Below are 20441 nucleotides of genomic sequence, written 5' to 3' on the forward strand. Positions count from 1 at the left end.
TATTTTCGGTCGTTTTGGCTGTTGTTAAGACAGACAAATTTGATGTCTGAAAGAGTATCCCTGAGCTGGATATCGGTAAACATCAGCGTAATCTTAGTAAAAGTTACTTGGTCGCAGTACATCGAATCAGTTTTGCTGTACTCCTACACTCTTCGGGCTTCATTAGTAGCTTTTTTCAGCTGACCTACGGTTTAATTTACTTCTTTCGTGCTATTCTTACTTTCTCTATTAATTTCAAGGTCGCTTTAACTGCAAAATGTAACTTTTTTTTCTACACATCAGAACTACAGCAAAGCTGAAAACTCAGTTTGATGACTCAATCAAATGAAATTTTAGACTAATGGTTCGTTGTCATACGACCGTGGTCGGAATCTGAGCAAAATTCTTGAGCGGATATTCATTTTCAATGAGCGACCGGAATAAGTAGCATTCTTGCCTGGGAATATGCACACATGGCACGAAAAACAGTCTACACGAAACTTTAACAGACCTAAGGCAAAACTGACTCAAAACTCGTGCGAGGTACTTTACCTTCGCTTCCGAGTGATTGGAAAAAATTTCACCTGTTTTCACATCTTCCACTTCAGTTGGCCATCAACTTATTGATACACTTGAGAAGTTTGCGGAGCACTCTAGTGGTTGCAATTGCTCTCGAATGCCCTTGAAGGAAACATTTCGCTTACTTTGTGAGTGTTATGCAAATTTCTCAGTATGCATCAAACTCCTATAATGCACGCGAAAGCACGAATTATTGGCTTATTGAGAGCATTAATATTTCGTAGACATAATAATATTTTTTTTTAGGCTTTAGCCTTAGCATTTATATTTTCTATGAAAGGGTTTCTAGATAGTCAATTTACTTCCTACATAAACCACACTCAAAAGTTCCTTATATTTTTTTTCCTTCAAGATGCATTTCAGAGTAACATCCCTGCCTAGGGGATCACTTTTGAAAGACTTTCAATCGTGGCCGACAGGCATGAGAAAGCTCACTTTACCACAATAACGAATATTTGCATGAAATCCAAACACTGGCCTTCGAAATTTTCGACCAGTGTGAACTTAAACAGGTTTGCAAGATGCTTCAAGTTACATTTATAACCGGAAAATAACTTTAAATTTGGAACAATTCGTACATTTATTCTCAGATGCAGTTAAACTAGCGCACAATGTTTTGGTAGTGTTTAAGAAATCTAACCCAAAGATTTATATATAAAGAGATATAAGGTTTCAAATTATCATTATTTCTTACCTTATAGGTAGAGGATGGCTGAGTTTGAATGCATAAACAATTAGATGTCTTCTTCAAGATTACTACTTTGATAGTGTGAAATATTCTGAAACAGACCCAAAAAGTAATAGAGTGTAAAACTGAGTGGGGATGTTACGTTACAGCGACACCTGAAAGCTTTCTTAATGTTAAGAATTTACTTTATCCTATTAATCAAAAGGGTCGACACGAAATGGCATAAATTATTCAAAGTGTAGGGAGTAATCGATGTCGATCTTCTGTGTATTTAATAAGCGTTGTTTCCATGTTTCGTGATCATGGTTTAAAGTCATTTGTGGATGACACCAACAACCCCACCTCCGAGTCGATGTTATGATCTCAGGTTAGAACAAAAGTTTTAGACAAGGGTGTAGTTTATTGTTTTATGTTAAAGTTTTATTCGACTCTAATGGGCGGCCAAATTGTTGGCTCACCATTGAGGAAACGATAACCCTCAGGGACTTTTTTCAGTTAATTCAAATGTTTATTCAGTCTTATGCATATTTTAATCACTCAGGTATTATCTAGCTGTCGTTCGATAAGACTGTTAAAAGATTGACTCATTTTCTTAGTAAAAAAAAGCTTCATGTTGGGAAAGTTTTTCTTTTCCTCGAATCTGACTTCAAAAATTTAGACCCAAAATTTTAAAATTGCACTTACTGTGCACTAGACCTGTGTGTCAAAGAGTAAATTACAAAATATTATATCTAACGCTATTAGGCTGCAGAAAAAAAATCGCAAGCTCAGTGTTTATCATCAGAAAGAAACATTATGTAATCTCTGTCGATAAGTGGGAAAAAGAGATATTTTTCATACAATTAAAGTGGTGTTTGTTATGTCTTTTGGCAAAGTTGTCGAAAAATTAACGAGGACAAGAACAAGATGTGACAGATTAGCAGATGGGTGCATTTCCTACTTGCCATGATAGTTTAGTAGGATTAACGAAGATAATTGCAAAATATGACAGTATATTATAAAAGAGTAGCAAATGAGAGGACAAAAAGGAAAATTGCATTTTCAATTTGTCATGTTAGTTCAGCAGAATTACGGAGGGTGATTACAAAATATGACAGTATTTTCGAAAGATGTTAGACACGAGATAAAAAACATAGCATTTTGAATTTGTAATGTTGGTGGAAAAGAATATGCTAAATGAAAGGCTTAGCCCCGAAATTCTGTTGGTTCTCAGCCTGAAAGATGGGAATTGCTCACAAGATATTTCTTTGCCGATCCTTTTACTTCTTCTGTGAACTCATCTGGTTGTCAGACTTCACTCCGCTTAATAGATGTTGAGGAAATACCGAAACGATCCTCACAGGCGAACGACGAGTGACGTAATTTGCTAGGAAAGAGGCCTGAACAATTCAGGCTTTAATCAATAGAGGTCAAACCCGTGTCTCTCAAAAATTCGTTGGGTGGAACTGCTAAACTGGGCAAATTTGATCTCAGTTGGAAGAAAGAAATCATGTTTTGACATATGAATAAAAACTGAATTTGAAACTGAACCTCGCTGATGAACTTGAAGATAGCCCTTCACACCTAAACATCAATATTCGTAGTCTCCGTACTGTTCTCCATACACTGCCTCAGTTGCTGAAGGAAGAATTTGTTTTACAATCGAGAGCTTCTTTCCTTTATTCTCAGGACTTTGTTGTGTTATTCACGAGTTATATGGTAAGGAGAAATTACGTGTGAGTCACTCTTAGGGGTCAAAGTTTTAAAGAAATTGGACAAAAAGATTCTCGCAGAGGCAGGCCATTAGTTATGAGTTGGGTAAGTCATAAGCTTTAAACATGACCGCGTCGTTCAAAAAAAAACCTCTTTAAAAAGCAATTTTCAAAAGAGTGCAATTTCTAGCCTGAGAATCAGACAGAAAATGATATGGACACGGAAGGACCTGGGTACAACTTGTAAATGAACGATGGGTATCATGACGTTTATGATTGCTAGTTGCTGTACTCTAGAGAGGAAGCTTTCGAGTGATAATCTTTAGATGAATGTTTTAACAGATGAAGCTGAAATTTCTGAGACAACCAGAGATTGCTATTTCGCGAACGAACGCTATTCTTTCACGGGCACATTTTATTTTCAATGTTTATCAAAAATTAAAGCTTTACTTCACGAGTGTTTTAAAAATCCTTTTAATCTAACAACGAATCTTTCTTCATATTCTCCATGAATTTCTTCCTTAATTAAGTGATCAGATTTTAAGCGCCTCATCAATAGTGCACGTATAATTTAAGGTGAAATGGCACCACCATCACCTGATTTCTTGTGCAAAGTGTGCTATTTTGTCTCACTTTGACAGACAGAAGAAACTTTGTCGGATCTTAGCGTCTAAGTAGGAAATCAGAAAGTAAACAAAAGAACTCAGACATGGTCTTTCGGAAGTCGTTCGAATCAATATCCGGGTAGGTTGTCAAGGAACTAGCTTTTGGAATAACTCTCCTCATCTGGTGAAATTTGGGAGTTTCACAGTTCCATAGTGACACTCAAATACCCCTTTCACACCAGAAAAACATGTAGTTAAACCTTGTTTAACTGAATGAAAATTATAAACAGAGAACTGAAAAACTGAATATCCATAGTGTTAAAGTAGACACTGACTTGTATTTTAGCGTTTTAAATTAAAGGTCACAAACGTTGGTTTAAAGCAGCTTTGATGAAGAAAACATTTCCACCCGTGTTTAACAAAACAAGTCTAACACATGTCGATGCTTTGATGTGAATGGGATATTAAAACAATTTATATAGCTAAGCAATATATAGGGTTAACTTTGGGAAAGAGAAAGAAAATACAGGAGAAAGACGTATGAGAGAGATCTTTTTTTGTTGCTTGCACACAAAATAATTGAAAATGTAAATTAGAATTTCAGCTTTGCAAGCCGTCTGCTGAATTCGCCAATAAAGAAATCGCGAAAGAGCTTGCGCTCAGAATTCGAAGATGTATAGAATTCTATAAGCTCAGCTACCCGGTACCAGAGACTCTTGGAAACGTTAACAAACACAGGATCATGTTCCTACTCGAAGAAATACCGTCTTGATTCTCAAACTCAAGTTTCTTCCAGTTATGCCGAACAACTGTTAAATTCATGCTAAACCAGTAAATCCACGGGGATCGTGCCAAGATATTAAAAAAGGAATGTTATTACCTTTTTTTATCACTTGGTAGCCAGAAGTTTGAGCTTTCGATCGAACTAGAGATGTACTTGCCGATGAACTTATACTTGTATTCGCATCTAAATTAATGAAATGCATTATATACAGTAGCTGAGGTGTTTGAATAGATAGAAGTTAATTGTACTTTGTAAGCAGCTAAATAAAATCACCCCGAGGCTATAACAACTACAAGATTATGTTTGTATACAATTTTGAAAAAGGCCAAAACTTCACAGGTTAGCGCAGAAAAGGTGCGACAAAAACATAAGACCTGATTCTGAGACGAAAACGAAGGATAGTTCTCTCTGGTTGTTCGTAGACTGCAGTTTCACGGGAAAATTATGAAGAGCGCAATCGTTCCAAGCTATTCTGAACCTACACGAGCCAGTAAAAAGTTGATTTTAAATCGCGCACACATAGGTAGTGTTAACGCAAATATGTGCTTCTTAAGTAATTACTCAACTAACTAATAGGCGCCAAATGTTTCGTGTTATGTCACCGGAACTACTATGGTGGCAGGTGAATCCGCTTAATTAAGTGCCTATTCATGAAGATAAGATTGAGATGCTAAAAATAAAAAGAGAGGAAACGGCAGAAGAGTCGGTGGTTCGATGAAATAGCAGCAATATATTGTGGCGACTTATACTGAACAAAAAATCTTCTGGCGATCGACTTCAGTTTCAAAGCGAGTCGGATGAGGAACAGAGGACAAAGTCCAGTTTCGTGAATGTCGCCGAAGAGAGAAATTGTTTTTCTCGTTGACAGGTTCCTTGAGCTTGCGTGGGCAGCTACACGTGACAATATGGGGATAAAAAACTGCTCGTGCAGGTCGGACATGATGAGCATCAGGATTTAAAAAAAATAATAAAATAAATAAGAGCGGGTGGTTTGCCTTGCGGTTTTAGCTGCTTTCAGTTCCTTTCATTGCCTCAAGAAAACCAAGTCTAATATATCCGCCTCTTGGTGTAATTACTTTATTATGTGAAAATTGTTTCTACGTGCGATACTCCTAAGCAGACTTTGCGACGTCGAGTAAAGTAGTTAGGCTCTAAATATGATTCCCGTTGTGGGAGTTGTCTAGAAAGGAGTAGTTGAGATTCACACATATCTCTCAGTCGGCGCCACAGGACTGCGGATTTCACCTACGATTTTAAATAATTTCCCAAATGCTAATTTCTCTGATTTTAAAGTTTCGTGACAAGAGATGCATGAGCATAATAGTTTATCTTAACCCGTTCTATTTTATCTAATAACGGAGAAATGTTTCTGGAACAAGTTGCGCGAATTTGTCAAAACAAATATATAGCGTTTAGCTTTCATTTTAGTTTCTTTGGACAGTTTCAAGGGGAACGTTTAAATTTCAGGTGACAGCTGTCAATTTGGAAAATATTCTAATTAAAACATTCACTTTTGTATGTTTTAAACTATTAATTTAAGTATTATGTTGAGCAGAGTGGCAACAGCTACACAAAAAAACGGAAAAATAAAATATTAGAACTAGATTTTCTATATGTGTTACTCAAGTTCGAAACATTTCCACACTCGCCTGTCATCTCAGTTTAAATTTTATTCATCATGTTTAATTCAGTTGCGTTTTTCTATAGCTTCAAGTGAAGAAGGAAAATAAGACACAATATCTATTTTGGCCATATTTTTGCCACAATGAAATAACTGCGTTTAGGGCACAAAATATTTAACAGAGGGAGGGTATTTTCTTGTAGCTGTAGGCCGTGACTTTAAAATACAGGCAAAAACATTCAAGGTTATTCAGTAAAATGTGTATTAAAAAAAGGAAACCGGAATATATTTGCTTTGCTTACCTGGTCTATGTGGAGGGGTATACACAGTATATTCAATTTAGCCTTCACTGTCGATTTGTTTACTCCGCCGAAGGTTAACTCTTTCTTCTTGTCTGTAGAAAGAAGCGAAAAAGGAGTAAGCAAGTAAGCAACTGTAAAACGATTTTTCGCTAAGCAGAGTAAACGCAAATAAGGTCTGATTAAAAATTTATCTCGAAAATCTTCTGACCTCCAATGAAGAACCGTTAAGTTTAGCTTGAAGCGAAAAACTAGTGGGTATTACCGAAGACATTTTAATTTTTTCGCCAGTTGGTGGCTGCAATGAAATAGCCAAGCAAATGGTCGTGTTTGATCGAAAAGCTACTTGTTTCTGATATTAATTATGGAAACGAAGACATTAAACAAACGATGACGGCAGACATCGATCATTTGACTAGCAACGGGGAAATACCAGAAAACGATAGTAAACGGGAAGAAACGAGGCAAGCACATGATGAAAAATGCAAATCGTGCATAAATAACGTGGGGCGGAGCGTATCTTTTCAATCGTATAATGCTTAGGATTAACTCTCGTAAGGGTTAATAAACTCTTATCGTTATTTTTGAAAATTTTTCCAATGCGAATATTATCGACCAGCTTTTAAGCTTATTCGCTTTAGAAGTGAGTTTACACTGAGAACACCACTCAAGACCCTCTTGTTTTGACCAAAACACTATTTTTTTTATTTTTAGGGTAGATCAGCAAAACTCCATTGAGAAATTGCCAGAGAAAATATTAGGATTACGGATAAAAGAAGCGAAGTGAAAGCCCAAAAAAAAAGAATGATTTGTTGAATTTTGGTCGAGAGAGCTCTGTTTCCTGTGACGTCATGTCAGACAGTCGACCAATCAAAAAAAAAAAAAAAACGAGGGATAAAAAATATAGATCACTTTTCAAGGTAGGCCGAAATATACTTTCATCATTTTTTTTAATGATTTCTTATTTGTAGTAATTTAGCTATACCTCCTTGCTCCTTGCCTACCATTTTAGATTTACGCAAAGATATAGAGATAGTTTTGAATCTTCTGTTTAAAAGCTACTCAACATACATGAGCAAGCTATAACTTTCCACAAATAATCACAAACAAACAGAACAAGTCAAACATAATTTGATTAAAAATTCCAACCAGCTGAGGGAAGACACCTGAGTTTGCCATTATTAGTGGTTAGCTCTTGAGTGACCTCAACGCAATTGCTGTTGCAAGACTTGAAATCTTAGCAGTGTTCTGTGCACTACAACAAAGACGTTTTTCGTTCTCTATCCAGAGTGCCTTTCGACTGAGATTTGAAATTAAATTTATCATATCAGGCAATTACGTTTTTTATAATATATATTATAGGGGCGAGAGATTATAAACAGTATAGAGGCCAATGAAATCTCAAGGAAAACCTGACACCTAGACTAGAGCGCGAGAAAACGCGAGTGATCGAGACAAAAGCTGTTTTAGTTTTGCACTTGATTGGCTGAAGAGGTGTCACGTGTTTTCCATATTCAGAAAAACGGGGCTGATCAAGTTAGGACAATTTTTGACGCAGACTGTACCCTGGAGTTGAAACTTTTTCCCCTTAGCGCTTGCTAACATATGTTCCGTCTGACGCATTCAGTTGAAGAAGCCAAAAAAAAGGAAAGGGTTTCCATATGAGCTTGTAGATGTCAAGGCGCACCGGGGAGAGTTTCATACTCTAACCAGCCGATAAACAAACATAGCCATTGCTTAAAAACAGACAACGTTAGCTGACGTTAGAATTTAATTTCCTTGCGATTTTACTCGAGTGAACAAAAGCAATGTACAATTAACACTGTCACAAAATGTTAAAGATTTTCCCTGCGCTCTCAGCGGTTGATAGGTGTGTTTGGACAGTAGCCCATTATTACTAATGGGCTCTTGCTTTATATTATTTTTAGAGTATGCATACTCGATTGTGATATTTTGAATTTGCCTTTATCTTTGAAAAATATTTCATAATAGTAATCCTTTGTTATTTTTAAAATTCGATACATATTGTTTGAAAATTTTCTTAACACCTCGACACCTCTACCGCGTAAATGAAAAATTATGATTTAGGTTTTGAATGTTGAAATTCAATTTTTTCTTTGGTTTAATTTCTATTTTTCTTAGTTTTTAAATATGGTAATGTATGATAAGTTCAGATCAATGGATAATAAAATGTGCTCCACAGATGAGATTGATCTACAAAATAAACAATTCTACTGCACTTGGAACGTTTTGTAATTTCAGTAGTAGATAGGGAAGAAAAAACGCGAGACAAACAATTGACATCTCCCCTAGATCGGGAAGAAGTCTTATTATAAATCTTCAGCAAATAAACGGAATATCGAGCCGTTTGTATTCTTTGAAACATTTATCACAACGGCCCCCTAAAGAGCATCTAATTGCTTATATCTGCTCAGATATATTCACACTTTACGCCTACACTCCCAATGAATTCAATTTTCATTAAAATTATATGAAATCGTTCCTTAAGTCATTTCTCTATTTAACATTTTTTCCCTTTTAAACATAGCAAGATTCTTCTCTCTTTATAGTTTTTTTGGAACACTCCATTATCCTATAAGAGTTTATGTTCTGAACATTTAGGCTGAATCACTATTCTTGTTTCCCACTCGAATTCAGACCAAAACAATGATGTTGACATACTCGCATTAAAACAAGCAGCTATCAGCTATGATATTGCTTAAAGTTTTTTTTAAGAATTGCCTTCATATCAATGACATATTTAACAATAGTTTTCATGATCGTGTCAGAATTCATGCGGACGAAAATGTGTTCATTAAAATGCATGTGCGATTTCATCATTTCCATGAACAAGCAAAGAAACATTTTCTTCATAAATTTAACATTCATAGGTATCCTTTAAATTCCTTCAATATTTTGCCAACCTTAACCCAAAATCCTCCAGCAAACAACAGAGTATTTGTTGAGCAATAAAACTGGCTGTTTAAGCATCGAAAAACGCTTTATTGAGATGAAAAAACGACACTATGTAAGAATATTTCAACGAATACTCGTAAATACATGCGCAATGCGTGAAAGTGGAAATGGAGTTATTGATATACGCCTCATTGCACATCGAAAATTCTTAATTTTACAATGAATCTCTTTCAAAAAAGTTGATAGGAAGCCGAGAGAATATGAGAGCACCGAAAACAAGAATGCCGCATGTTAATTAAGTATACTGATAAATTTTGTCATTGGATTCATGAAGGACCTTCGTATTCTGAATGCTATACAGCAAGTTAGGTAATGAACCGAAATCCAGAGACGCGACTTCGATCAGCTTAGGTTGTTTAGCTGAGAATGCCAAGATCAACACAGATTGGTCAGATTGCAAACGAGGAACTTGAAAGTTAAAGACTGGGTTTTTCCGAGAGGAACAACCATGTGAAATATTGGTTAACTGCTAATAATAGATGGAGAAAGTGAAAACATCGCTTTTGGTAGGACTATTCACATTTTTTTTTCTGGAAAATTTACCTTGTCGGTCGTTCAAAATACGTTCCAGTTTACTTTGTCAGGAATTGTCCAGCCTGTATTGTAATGATGTTCCCGGCCGCCGTATCACAATGTCACTTTCAAGTTTCCAATCCTTGGAGAGAGGATACAATCATTTATATTTTTACTCTGCGGAAGTCCATTGCACGCAGTATAAACACGCCATCATTTACCAAAATGACATCTTTGTTTGAAGCATCATTATCAATCAGCTGGTTGAACAGTACGTCGCTTTCGGACAAAATTAATTGAGGCGACATTGCGAAAATATAATTACTCATTTCGTGAATGGCAATGATCGGGAAAATTTTAATGTAAATGATGCACTTCCTTATTTTCCAGAAATTTCAGACCCTTTGAAGGAATTGGCTTTCAAAAAGTCGAAATACTCAAGAAATAAAACAGGAATAGATGATTGAAAAGTTTACTTTTGCTTTGTTTTTCTGATAAAAAAACGGGGAGGCTTCTCGAAAGGATATTTGTGGTACGAAATTGCTTCGAAACAAAGACAACATTTGACATTGCGAGCTTAAAATAGCTGCAATAAACGAAAGAGGAAGAAGAAAACCGTTGGATGTCAAAATTCTTGAACCGTAGGCTCTTAAACAAGGTAATCACATCATAGAATGACGAAATAATCCTTGCAGCATGTTTCGTAACAATGCGATCGATGGTTTGGTGCGAAAAGCATTCTGAAACTTCAACCTGTGATCTCGCGGTTGCGATTGCTGTGAATTCAGAAGTGGAAACAATATGGAGGCGACAGGAAGCGGTAAAATTCGGATGGCATATGAATCGATGCTTCTTATAGATCACCATTAGCCTTCCATACGAAGTGTAATGAGTATACTTTCGTCGGGTTTGGTTTGTCATTTCAGAGGATACATTACATAATCTGCCGTTGTTTATTCAACCATTAGGCAGTTTTCTTACCGAGTAAGGATGGGCCTGAGAGAGTGACTGATGACAGTAGCAAAAAAGATAACTATGGATTTTAAGACTAATGCGAATAATACTAGTTGATATCTTTTCAGCACTGAGACAGATAATGCGTGCGAAGCCGCGTTATTTTGGCGAGTAAACATGGTAGCCGTCAACATTACAAGGTGGGTTTTGCGACACAGTACATTGGCAAAAAATCAAAAAAGGGCTAAATTACGTCTGAAAAGGAATAATTGTGTAAGCTTTGTATCTGATAAGACAACAATAAAGTTTCTTGAGGTATGCATATTGCTGAAAACTTACTTTCAATTTATTCTGATGCAAATTATTTCCCTCGATGTATACTGCTCGACATTTACTGTTTGCCAGCCTTCAGTCTCTCTTAGCTGACGTAGCTAGAACGATTTAGGTGATTGATTATGAATTGTGCAATACTCTGACTTAAAGGAAGTATTTCTGACGCGTGTGAGATTTATTGATAAGAGGGTCTCAATCGGGTGATGGCTTTTATAGCTAACGGATTAAATTTATTCCATTGTTGTCACCGGAAATTTTTTTACCGTCGACTTTCTTTACTACTGACGGTTAGAATTTGTTAACTTTTTACGCCTGACGGTTGAATTTTTTGGCTCCTATACGGCTAAAGGTTAACCCTATTGAGACTTTGCTATAGCCGCAAAACGTTGTCTAAAATAGCTCTTCTTTGATCATATTATTGATACATTTGTTAAGAATATAGAGAGGTCTTTGAGATTACAGAGATTGAGATTGTAAAATGAACGCTATCACTGAGAAAATGAACAAGTGAGCATTGAGACCAAAGTGTTTTTCCTATGCATAGACATCATAAGGAATGCTAATTACTTTCCTAATTAAACATAGAGCAGTCAGTTATGCACATGCATTAAAAAAAGGTCAAAACCGATATACACTGCCTTGAAATCGCCTTAAAACAAAACTGGTAAATATCATAAGGAATGCTAATTACTTTCCTAATTAAACATAGAGCAGTCAGTTATGCACATGCATTAAAAAAAGGTCAAAACCAATATACACTGCCTTGAAATCGCCTTAAAACAAAATTAGTAAATATCATAAGGAATGCTAATTACTTTCCTAATTAAACATAGGGCAGTCAGTTATGCACATGCATTAAAAAAAAGGTCAAAACCAATATACACTGCCTTGAAATCGCCTTAAAACAAAATTAGTAAAAATTTTGATTCGAAGTAAACCTTTCCAAATTTGTTACTTGATGCGTAAGGCAAATCACATATATGTTACGTTGTCTGACGATTTCCTTTTGCTCGTCCCCAAAAACAGGTTTCATTTTCCTGTCATTGGCTCCCGCATTCACTGAAAATCTCAAGAGCAATCCTACAACTCCAGTTTTTGAAGCGATATTTTATGCTTTCTTGCTGTCTTACTCTAAGATAAATTCCTGAACAGAGCAAACGTCGGAGGCAGCATTCCCTCAGCCACATGCTCAAAGTAATACGGTTCTGTTCATTCCCACCGACATACCGCTTGCCCAAATCTTATTTAGTGGAATTCAGTGGTTAAATCTATTGAATTGCAAAAAATATTTCCATATTGGGTGATCCAATTGCTAACTCGGAATGGCAGATAAATTCAATGGCTCTAAACTTTAGGTAATTATCACTAGGAAAGCATTAGTACGTCTCTTAGTAAAGCCATATCAATTCAGACGTGAACCGTTCAACCTAGAAAGATTCCTGTAAAAATAATTTCTAAACTGTGCTGAAAAAGATCTCCAGTACCTTAGCAGCAGAAACTGCAGATTCAAGGAGCAGCGTCTTTGACTGATTTCTAAGGATGATGCCGTATCGGATTATTTCATAAATTTTTGTAACGTGTAAGGCATCTGTTCAAACAAGAACAGTTGACTTTCCTAATTAGCTATGAACACTAAAGTCGCCTTGAACCTCGGCTGACGTTTCCAACGATTCCACGAACGTTCTGCCAACATTTGGATTGACAGCAAAGAAACATATTAGACATCTTTGTCTAAAGAGTGGGAAAAAACGCAATCTAATACCCGTGGGGAATTAAAGGAACGCCAAATCTGTCATCATATTCACCACTTTTGCTCATCTATTGAGCAACGGAAGGCTTTGGTTCCTAGAGCAACACGTGACCTCATACAATTGATGCGGAAAAAGGAGAGGGAGGAGATTTCCAAACATAATCTTATTGTCACGAAGGCCTTTTCTTCGTGGTTTGATAATCCATTTTCCGGAATCGGAAGCGATCTGTTATCAATTTCCATCGAGTATCGATTTCATCAAGTAGTCGGTCGGGGAAATTTCATAGTGATCAAAGGCAACGATTACAATCAGTAACTAGGTGAAGTTAACCAATGATTGTGCAAATGAAAAGAAAAAAGGCAAGTTTTTTTTACTGCCGTCGAATATAACACGCTGTTTGACCCGTGGATTTGAAGTAACACTTTTAAAATGAAAATTAAACATTACTCTTTTTGACATGCCAATTTTTTGATTGAAAGTGACAATTCTGGAACTCCAAATAATCATAGTGTACATCGCTGCCGTAAATAGGGTAAAAATATTTATATATATATATATATATTCTAGTTTGAAAACACACGAAGAACCACACGTGCGAACAAAATCAATTATCTGCCTTACAAAGAAAACCTGAAATTAAATCTAACTCGTTATGAATAACGCCTTCACCGTTAAAGATATTTCATTGGTAACGTTTTTACTTAATAATGTTTGAAAAATCGACTGGAATTTAACATAGAAGCTAAACATATTCTCTTCGAATCGAAATCAAACAGTAGGCTCCTACCAGAATGACATAAATTTTAGTGCGGTAAATCTTTATGGTCGCAAACTTCTCAGCTCTCCAGATTTAATATTACGTATACAATAATCTTGATAACTTGCTAAGACGCAAAGCCACAAACTCATAAATACCTCCGGTTTTCTCTCTACCAATGCTGCGAGGTCGGAAATTTCGTGTCTTCTGAATTACCTTGCATGAAAAAAAACATTGGAATTCTTCCAGTTCCTTCAAGGCACGATATTAATTAAAAAAGCTGCCAACTGTTAACTATTTGCATACTTGGGCGGCGAAACTTGCTCCTGAGCTGCCGACGTGACACTGTTTATAAACACGCATCCATCTTAATCATCACAAAAAGATGATTGAAAAAACATTTCAGGGTAATAAAATTTTTGAAAAGTATTTTGCGTTTTCCAAGTGGCAGCTTAAAGTAATTTTTTTCTACCTTGACACAGACTGACGCAAAAATAAAAATCCATTCAGAATCGACAAAAGCGGGGAATTATGGCAAAAAGCTCTAATCAGGGTTGTTTGACAGCTAGTCAGTGAATTTTTCTTCTTTAAACACATTGTACATCACATATTGTTTTTTCACGTTCCTTTTACATAGAAATGCGTAGATATATACGCGCAAATCTGTCTGCATAATACCACGTTTTGGCCTTTCGTGTAATAATATCGATTGCCTCACTGGTATATAATTATGGACAATCTTTAAAAGACTGATTAAAATCGCGATAACAATCGTGACATATGACTCAAATGTCGAGAAAGAAATAATAACAGCCAGTTAAGCTTCATTGAAAAACCAAAACGCAAACGAAAGTGAATCATAAATTAAAGTATCTTTATCTATCGTGAAACGTGCACACGTCATCACGAAATGAAACAACACGCGTGCTGCTCGGGCACATAATGAAATCTATACTGTACACGTTATGAAAGCAACCGAAGGTTTTTTTTTCCTTTTGCTCTAGGATGCACTGAAGCGATTTTAACTTGGATAAACAAAGTGTCTATGGAAGCAATGGGCCATATTTTGAGCGTGATAAACGCTCGCGGGATGTGGGAAGGGCGTCAGAAAAAAACTGTCAATCAATAGCCGATAAATTTTAACCAACGTCGTTGATATATTTGTCATCTTTCTGATCAAAAACGCCATGCTTATGCAAATAGAAATATCACAAAAAACCAATAAGGTCTTTTAGAGAAAAGCGGCCTTGCTGAAAAACCATAAGAACATGATATGACGAACGAAGCGATAATAACGTGACTTAGTGTCCCTAAAAAAATGATGACGCTAGCGAGGAAAAAGCGTTTTATAAGAAAGGAAGTCTTAAAGATGGGCCGTTGAAAGAACTGAGAGAAATCTGTTTGGCAAGTGTTTTTTCAAATTAATGATCACCACGGTTGAAGCGAGTCAATAATTAACCATCTGATCAAGACTGCTTATAAACTGAATTCTCTTGTGCCTTTCTTTTTTCTCGATAATCCAGTGAACAGTCTTGAACAGATTTGTTCCGAAAACACCTTGATGCGAGTCTGCAGTCATGAACTCATGCGATTAATTTCTTTTCTTTTCTTCTGGTATTTTCCAGGAGCCCACCAAGTGACCTTAAAACTGATAACCTACAAGGCATAGTTCTCTTTTACGCGATACCTTCTGAGGGTGGTTTGCTACAAATATATACTAAAGAAAATTTTCCCAATATTTCCCTATAGTCCTAAACTTCTCAAATACAAGGCATGAGTGCCAAAGGCAACCTATTATTTTCGACATTGTTTTTGTTTATTAAAGTAATGCGTGCCTAATAGAGTGCGCGGTTTTGAGGATTTCTCGCCAAATTTTCAATTGGAACTCAAAAAGTCATCCGCATTGCTTTGGTTTTTCTTCACTAAGTATTGTGGTGATTGGTCCAGAAAAATCGCTCCTCTCTCTCAATCAATCAAGTTCAAAACCACAACCAATCGCGAGTTTTCCCGCAGCATAAGCAGTTTTTACTTCGGTCGCGGGAATTTTCCTTCACCCCCATGAACCGTTGTGATTGCTTTTATTTATTTAGCGACACTAAATCTAAAACTCTTTGCAACTGTTCCTTAAAATGCCACGCAACGCTATTGCATGACATCCCACAAAGTAGTTGCAAGTGAGAGAATTCTGCTCATTGACCATCGCATCTGGATGGTGCGGGTCACTTACGAAATCGAATCGCCTTACTTTCAAAAAGCGTCTTTTTGGAGTTGCATCACCTAGCAATTATAAGCTATACATTGTTTCGTAGCTCAGAAATAAAAATTGTAAAAAAGAAACAGTACAAAAAAGACGCAAGCAACGAAAAAGCCCATAACTTCTTAATTTTGATGAGGCGACGTCAGGTCGGTTTTCAAAACATGACTACGAAATGCTAGTTTGGTGAAATAGAAAAACAATGTTGAGGTGATGATAAACCAAGAATGAGTAAAGGAACTCACGATGGAGAAAATTCAGTCAGATTGTAAATGGCGAATCGAACTTGGAACAAACGCCAAGAAGTACTCCCCTGATGATGTTGACAGGTCAGCTAGGTACGAAACGCGAGGTCATTTTATGCGCTCGTCGCCTCAGCCCTCGATTAAAAAGGACCACAGGCTTCTATTAACATTAACTGTAATTTGTTAGTCATACTAAACCATCAAGACAATTAGAAGCCGTAGAAAATAGGTTTTCATTTATAAATTAAGGCAAATGTGGTCAAATTGCTTCGTTAAACAACAAAATCTAAGCAAACTGTCTAAAACTGACAAAATTTAAGCGATCCGAAGTTACCATTTCGATTCGATTTGTCAGATGCTTCCTGTCCTTATTACTTCGAGTCACCTGTTTGAGAACGCTTAAATTTCATTTGTGAAACATAAAAGAATCATGCTAAAAAGGCTCTTCTAATCTTTCAATCGAGATAAATGGATGGATATAAGAAATTTCTGTTATGCATCTGACCAGCTCATAGAATGTTTCCCTTTCGGATATACACAACTTGAGCTTAATGGAAAACGAACAAAACTATAATTTCTTTTTATGTAAATTATGCCTATTGATATATGGCTTCATCATTTAGCGACTTGGCGGTAACTTTTTTCTTCTTCGCAAAAACGCACTTTATACATCAATCCTTTTTCCTTCTATGAGAGAGCTCTAACTCGGTTATGAACTTGATTTGAACTAAGCTTTCTATAGTTATCAATCGAATTGAAAATATCCTATGTGGTTAAATAATATGTTTCGTTGTTTTAATCTCAAAATGTAAAATAAAAAATCAGTGGAAAATCAACTTGCATGAATGATTTAGTAGTTTTACTCAAATTAAAACATTTGTCGTAATTTTGACCTGTTAAATTGCGTTTAATTTTGAACATAACGATAAATGTGTCTTTGGCAGGACGTATTTTTTCTACATAGAGTGACAGCTAAAAGATCTTGGAGATTTTCCTTGTACTTATCCTTTATTTTAAGTTTACCACATGGTTTCCTACCAAAAAGCGAGAGTCTGAAAAAAAGCAAAACTAAAGGAATTCTCCATGAGTTTCTGTTAAGTCCCATTGATGGAAACCGTAGGATTTAAATTGATTTTCGAAAGAGAAACATTAGGCATTTCAAATTTTTAAAGAAATTTGCATAAAGCGCTTATATAAGTGTCTCTTTCAACTGATTGCGACACTTTAACTTTAAATCGAGAAAAAAAACTTACCTCAGTGATCCAGAAACCAGCAATAGCTATTTTGCTCTCCTCAATCTCCTTATTTAGCCTGAAATGAAAATTGTCAAATCACTGAATGGATCTGATGGTTTATCAACTGTAAGTCAGCTCAGTACGCGAATATCAAAAAAATCGATGCAAATTTACATTAATAAAACTATTGGTCAGATTTTAAGAGCTTGGTCACTCTAGCCAAACACAACACAAGAGATTGTAACACCTCATTTCGTGACAAGGATCCCTCTTACATTTTAATACAATAGTCAGTCACGCAAGGTCGGTAATGACACGTCACGTGGCTTACTGACCAGTGATATAACCAGCGATATCAAGGGAAAAACTTCCTCTTGTAAAGAAATTTAGAGATCCTCGCAGCTAAGAACACTACTAAACTAGTAGTTGAAAATAGTACCTGAAAAAAATTCAGGCCAGTACGGGATTTGAACCCATAACCTCTGCGATACCGGTGTGATACCGGTGCAATTCAGTAGTGTTCTTGGCTGCGAGGATCTCTTAATTTCGTTTCTTCACCGCAGTACAAATATATGAATTTCATGTATCTAAAATCGTCATTCCTCATGTAAGGTTAATAAGAAAATGTGCAATTGAGGGAAAGATCCGGTGGGTTATTTCAATTTGAAAGAATTCATTGTTGGGGTAGCTAATTTCATAATACAAAATAATTTGGTTTTATCAACTGAGACGACGTTTCGTTCTTACGAAGGGTAAACCCTCGAAACGTCAGCTTAAGAAACTCTTTACAACGGCCAATTTACATTATCAACTCAGTTAATAAAACCAAAGTATTTTATAATACCCCAACCGACGCAGCACCACAGTTTCTTTTAAAACTTACCCACTTTATTCATAGTACAACTTCAGTCTGTCCAATTACAATTGATATGATGTTATAACGAAGTGCAAGGAACTCAATGATGCACCGTATAATGAGTTATGTCACCTCTTCTGGGTCTGAATTTGTCTAACTTGTACTATAAACTCTCTCACTATATATATTATATACATATACATGTATACTTAGCACTGCTACCACAGCATTGAGCACTTTATGCCAAGGTAGACTCTACCCCCACATTCATAACATATATATATATATATATATATATATATATATATGTATATATACACCCTTTAGCAGGAATTTCCTGGAAATCTGATTGGTTATCTGATCATAATTATTGTTAATTGTTTTCTGGCAGAGAAGTCAGTAAGTTGTAGTTGAATATGGGTGTTCTGTTGTCATTCTTCAGACTGCTTGACTGCCTTGCTAAGGACCCCTTATGAACGACTTCACGAAGTTTCCGGTTTTGATACAGAGTGGAACCTAAAGGCGAAATTATACAAACCAACAAACACCTATCAAAAGAGTACGTGACGAGGATCTGATCGGAAAACCTTCACTTATCTTATGTCAACTCAGGAAAATATCATTTATATTTTCCATTTTTTGCTTAAAACGATATATAGATATATATAAAAACCCGTTTTCAAAAGCGTCGCAATTTTAAGACATATATGAAATATATACACCTTTTGTTTTTCCATTCAAATGGTGTTGATAGAGTAAGTTATAGGGACATTTTCTCAAAAGGAAAGTACAATAGCCGCTAACAACAACAACGGTGTCTTTTCCTTTGCTATGAAATATAAACACATTGTGCATCATCTTTTCGATGAGAAAAGAAAAGGTATACAAATATATTTATTGTGTATTTCTAAATTGCAACGCTTTTTGAAGGCGGGTGTGTATATAGAGGTTTCTTAGCCCTTAAGCATTTGTTTGACAATATTTTGACACCGTCACAGTTTTCTGATTGCCTCTCTTGCCAATATCTATTAAAATAATCAAACAACTCAATCTACATTTGTCATGATTTCAACGAATAGCTTTTTATAATATCTTGAGCTCCTTACCTGAGAAAAAGCAATAAACGACTAAAATTTGGAAGATTTATGACCAAAAGACATGCATTGATTGCACGATTCCCTGTTGCTGGTGCACCTCAACTCCGGAGGAGTAATTCTCAAAAACGAATGAACAGTATTCCCTATAATTTTAGGTTTCCCTGCTATGATATACATAAACTCTTTCCCAATCCTCTCTTGTTTCCCCAGTGAGCCATTCGACCGGTGAAATACACACGGTTTTGTGCTTTTGTCACCGAACTCGCGGCGGACATAACTTATCACCAAAATTCACGTATTCGGTTGAAGAAATGTAAGTATTCCGATCCTAGATTTCATTACAAAGTCCTCGCAATTTGTCGCCTCTCGTTTTACCAAAACCTGAGTGTTAATCCCCCCTATTATTTAGACTACTTGCAACTAGTCGGAGAAACGTTGTTTACTTTCCTCATTCCGTCTGTGGAAAATAGATGTTATCGGTCAGTTTGACGGTTTGCGCAAGACACTGGCTCTCACAACTGTGCAGAGAATAGACTGTGAAAAAGTTTAAATCCCAATATTTTGTCATCGTCTTAAAGCAGACTTCCGTTGAAGTTCTGTCATAATCCCGCCTTTCTCTAGTATCAAACATAAATATTTCCATATTTCTTTTGTTTGTTTCTTTTGTTTATAACATCACCAGAATGCTACTGAATAAGCTTGTCAACGATTCCATCTTTCTGTTATAAATCATTAATTGTATTGCCCAGGCGGTGCAGCTAAAGGAAAGCCAAAAGCACTGTTACTGTACTTACTATGATTTGAAGTTTAGCTGGAGAGCCACGACTGTCGATTTAGTTAAAATCAGGTAACGCAATTTTTATCTTCCAACCCACAAATCGTGTTTGTCTTCAGTTCCCACAAGAAATCTCTCGGTTTTCAGTGGCTAATGAAGTTGTTATGCTAATAAAGCAAAGTATAATACTATTGTCTAACCGATGCAGATCTGAAACTGTTAAATTTCTTTCACGAATTTGGAAGTTCCGTTCTTGTGACGATAAATCGTTTTGGTTGACATAAAAGGAAATACCAGACTGTCTAACTTAAACCTACGTAGAATGTCGTCAAGAGCTCTGTAAGGGATTTGAGTATTATATGTCAGATAGGTCAAGTTGAACTTTAAAACAAAAAAAAACCCCGCAAAACACGTACTTGAGGCCCCATGAACATTATTAAATTAAATCG

The 20441-nt window shown here is 36.0% G+C and overlaps 2 long non-coding RNA genes across 2 annotated transcripts; both read right to left on the reverse strand.

Moving 5' to 3' along the window:
- Positions 1–1290: 1290 nt before the first annotated feature.
- On the reverse strand, positions 1291–20151 carry LOC149048675 (uncharacterized). Its single transcript, XR_016185167.1, has 4 exons — positions 20012–20151; positions 17283–17340; positions 6250–6341; positions 1291–1337 (listed from the first exon to the last, which is right to left on the reverse strand). It is a non-coding gene; the product is annotated as an uncharacterized LOC149048675 (long non-coding RNA).
- LOC149048676 (uncharacterized) lies at positions 11416–12813 on the reverse strand. Its single transcript, XR_016185170.1, has 2 exons — positions 12507–12813; positions 11416–12290 (listed from the first exon to the last, which is right to left on the reverse strand). It is a non-coding gene; the product is annotated as an uncharacterized LOC149048676 (long non-coding RNA).
- Positions 20152–20441: the final 290 nt, after the last annotated feature.

Source organism: Pocillopora damicornis, chromosome 3 (assembly GCF_964200805.1).
Source record: "Pocillopora damicornis chromosome 3, jaPocDami1.2, whole genome shotgun sequence".
In the NCBI taxonomy this organism is placed as follows: Eukaryota; Metazoa; Cnidaria; class Anthozoa; order Scleractinia; family Pocilloporidae; genus Pocillopora; species Pocillopora damicornis.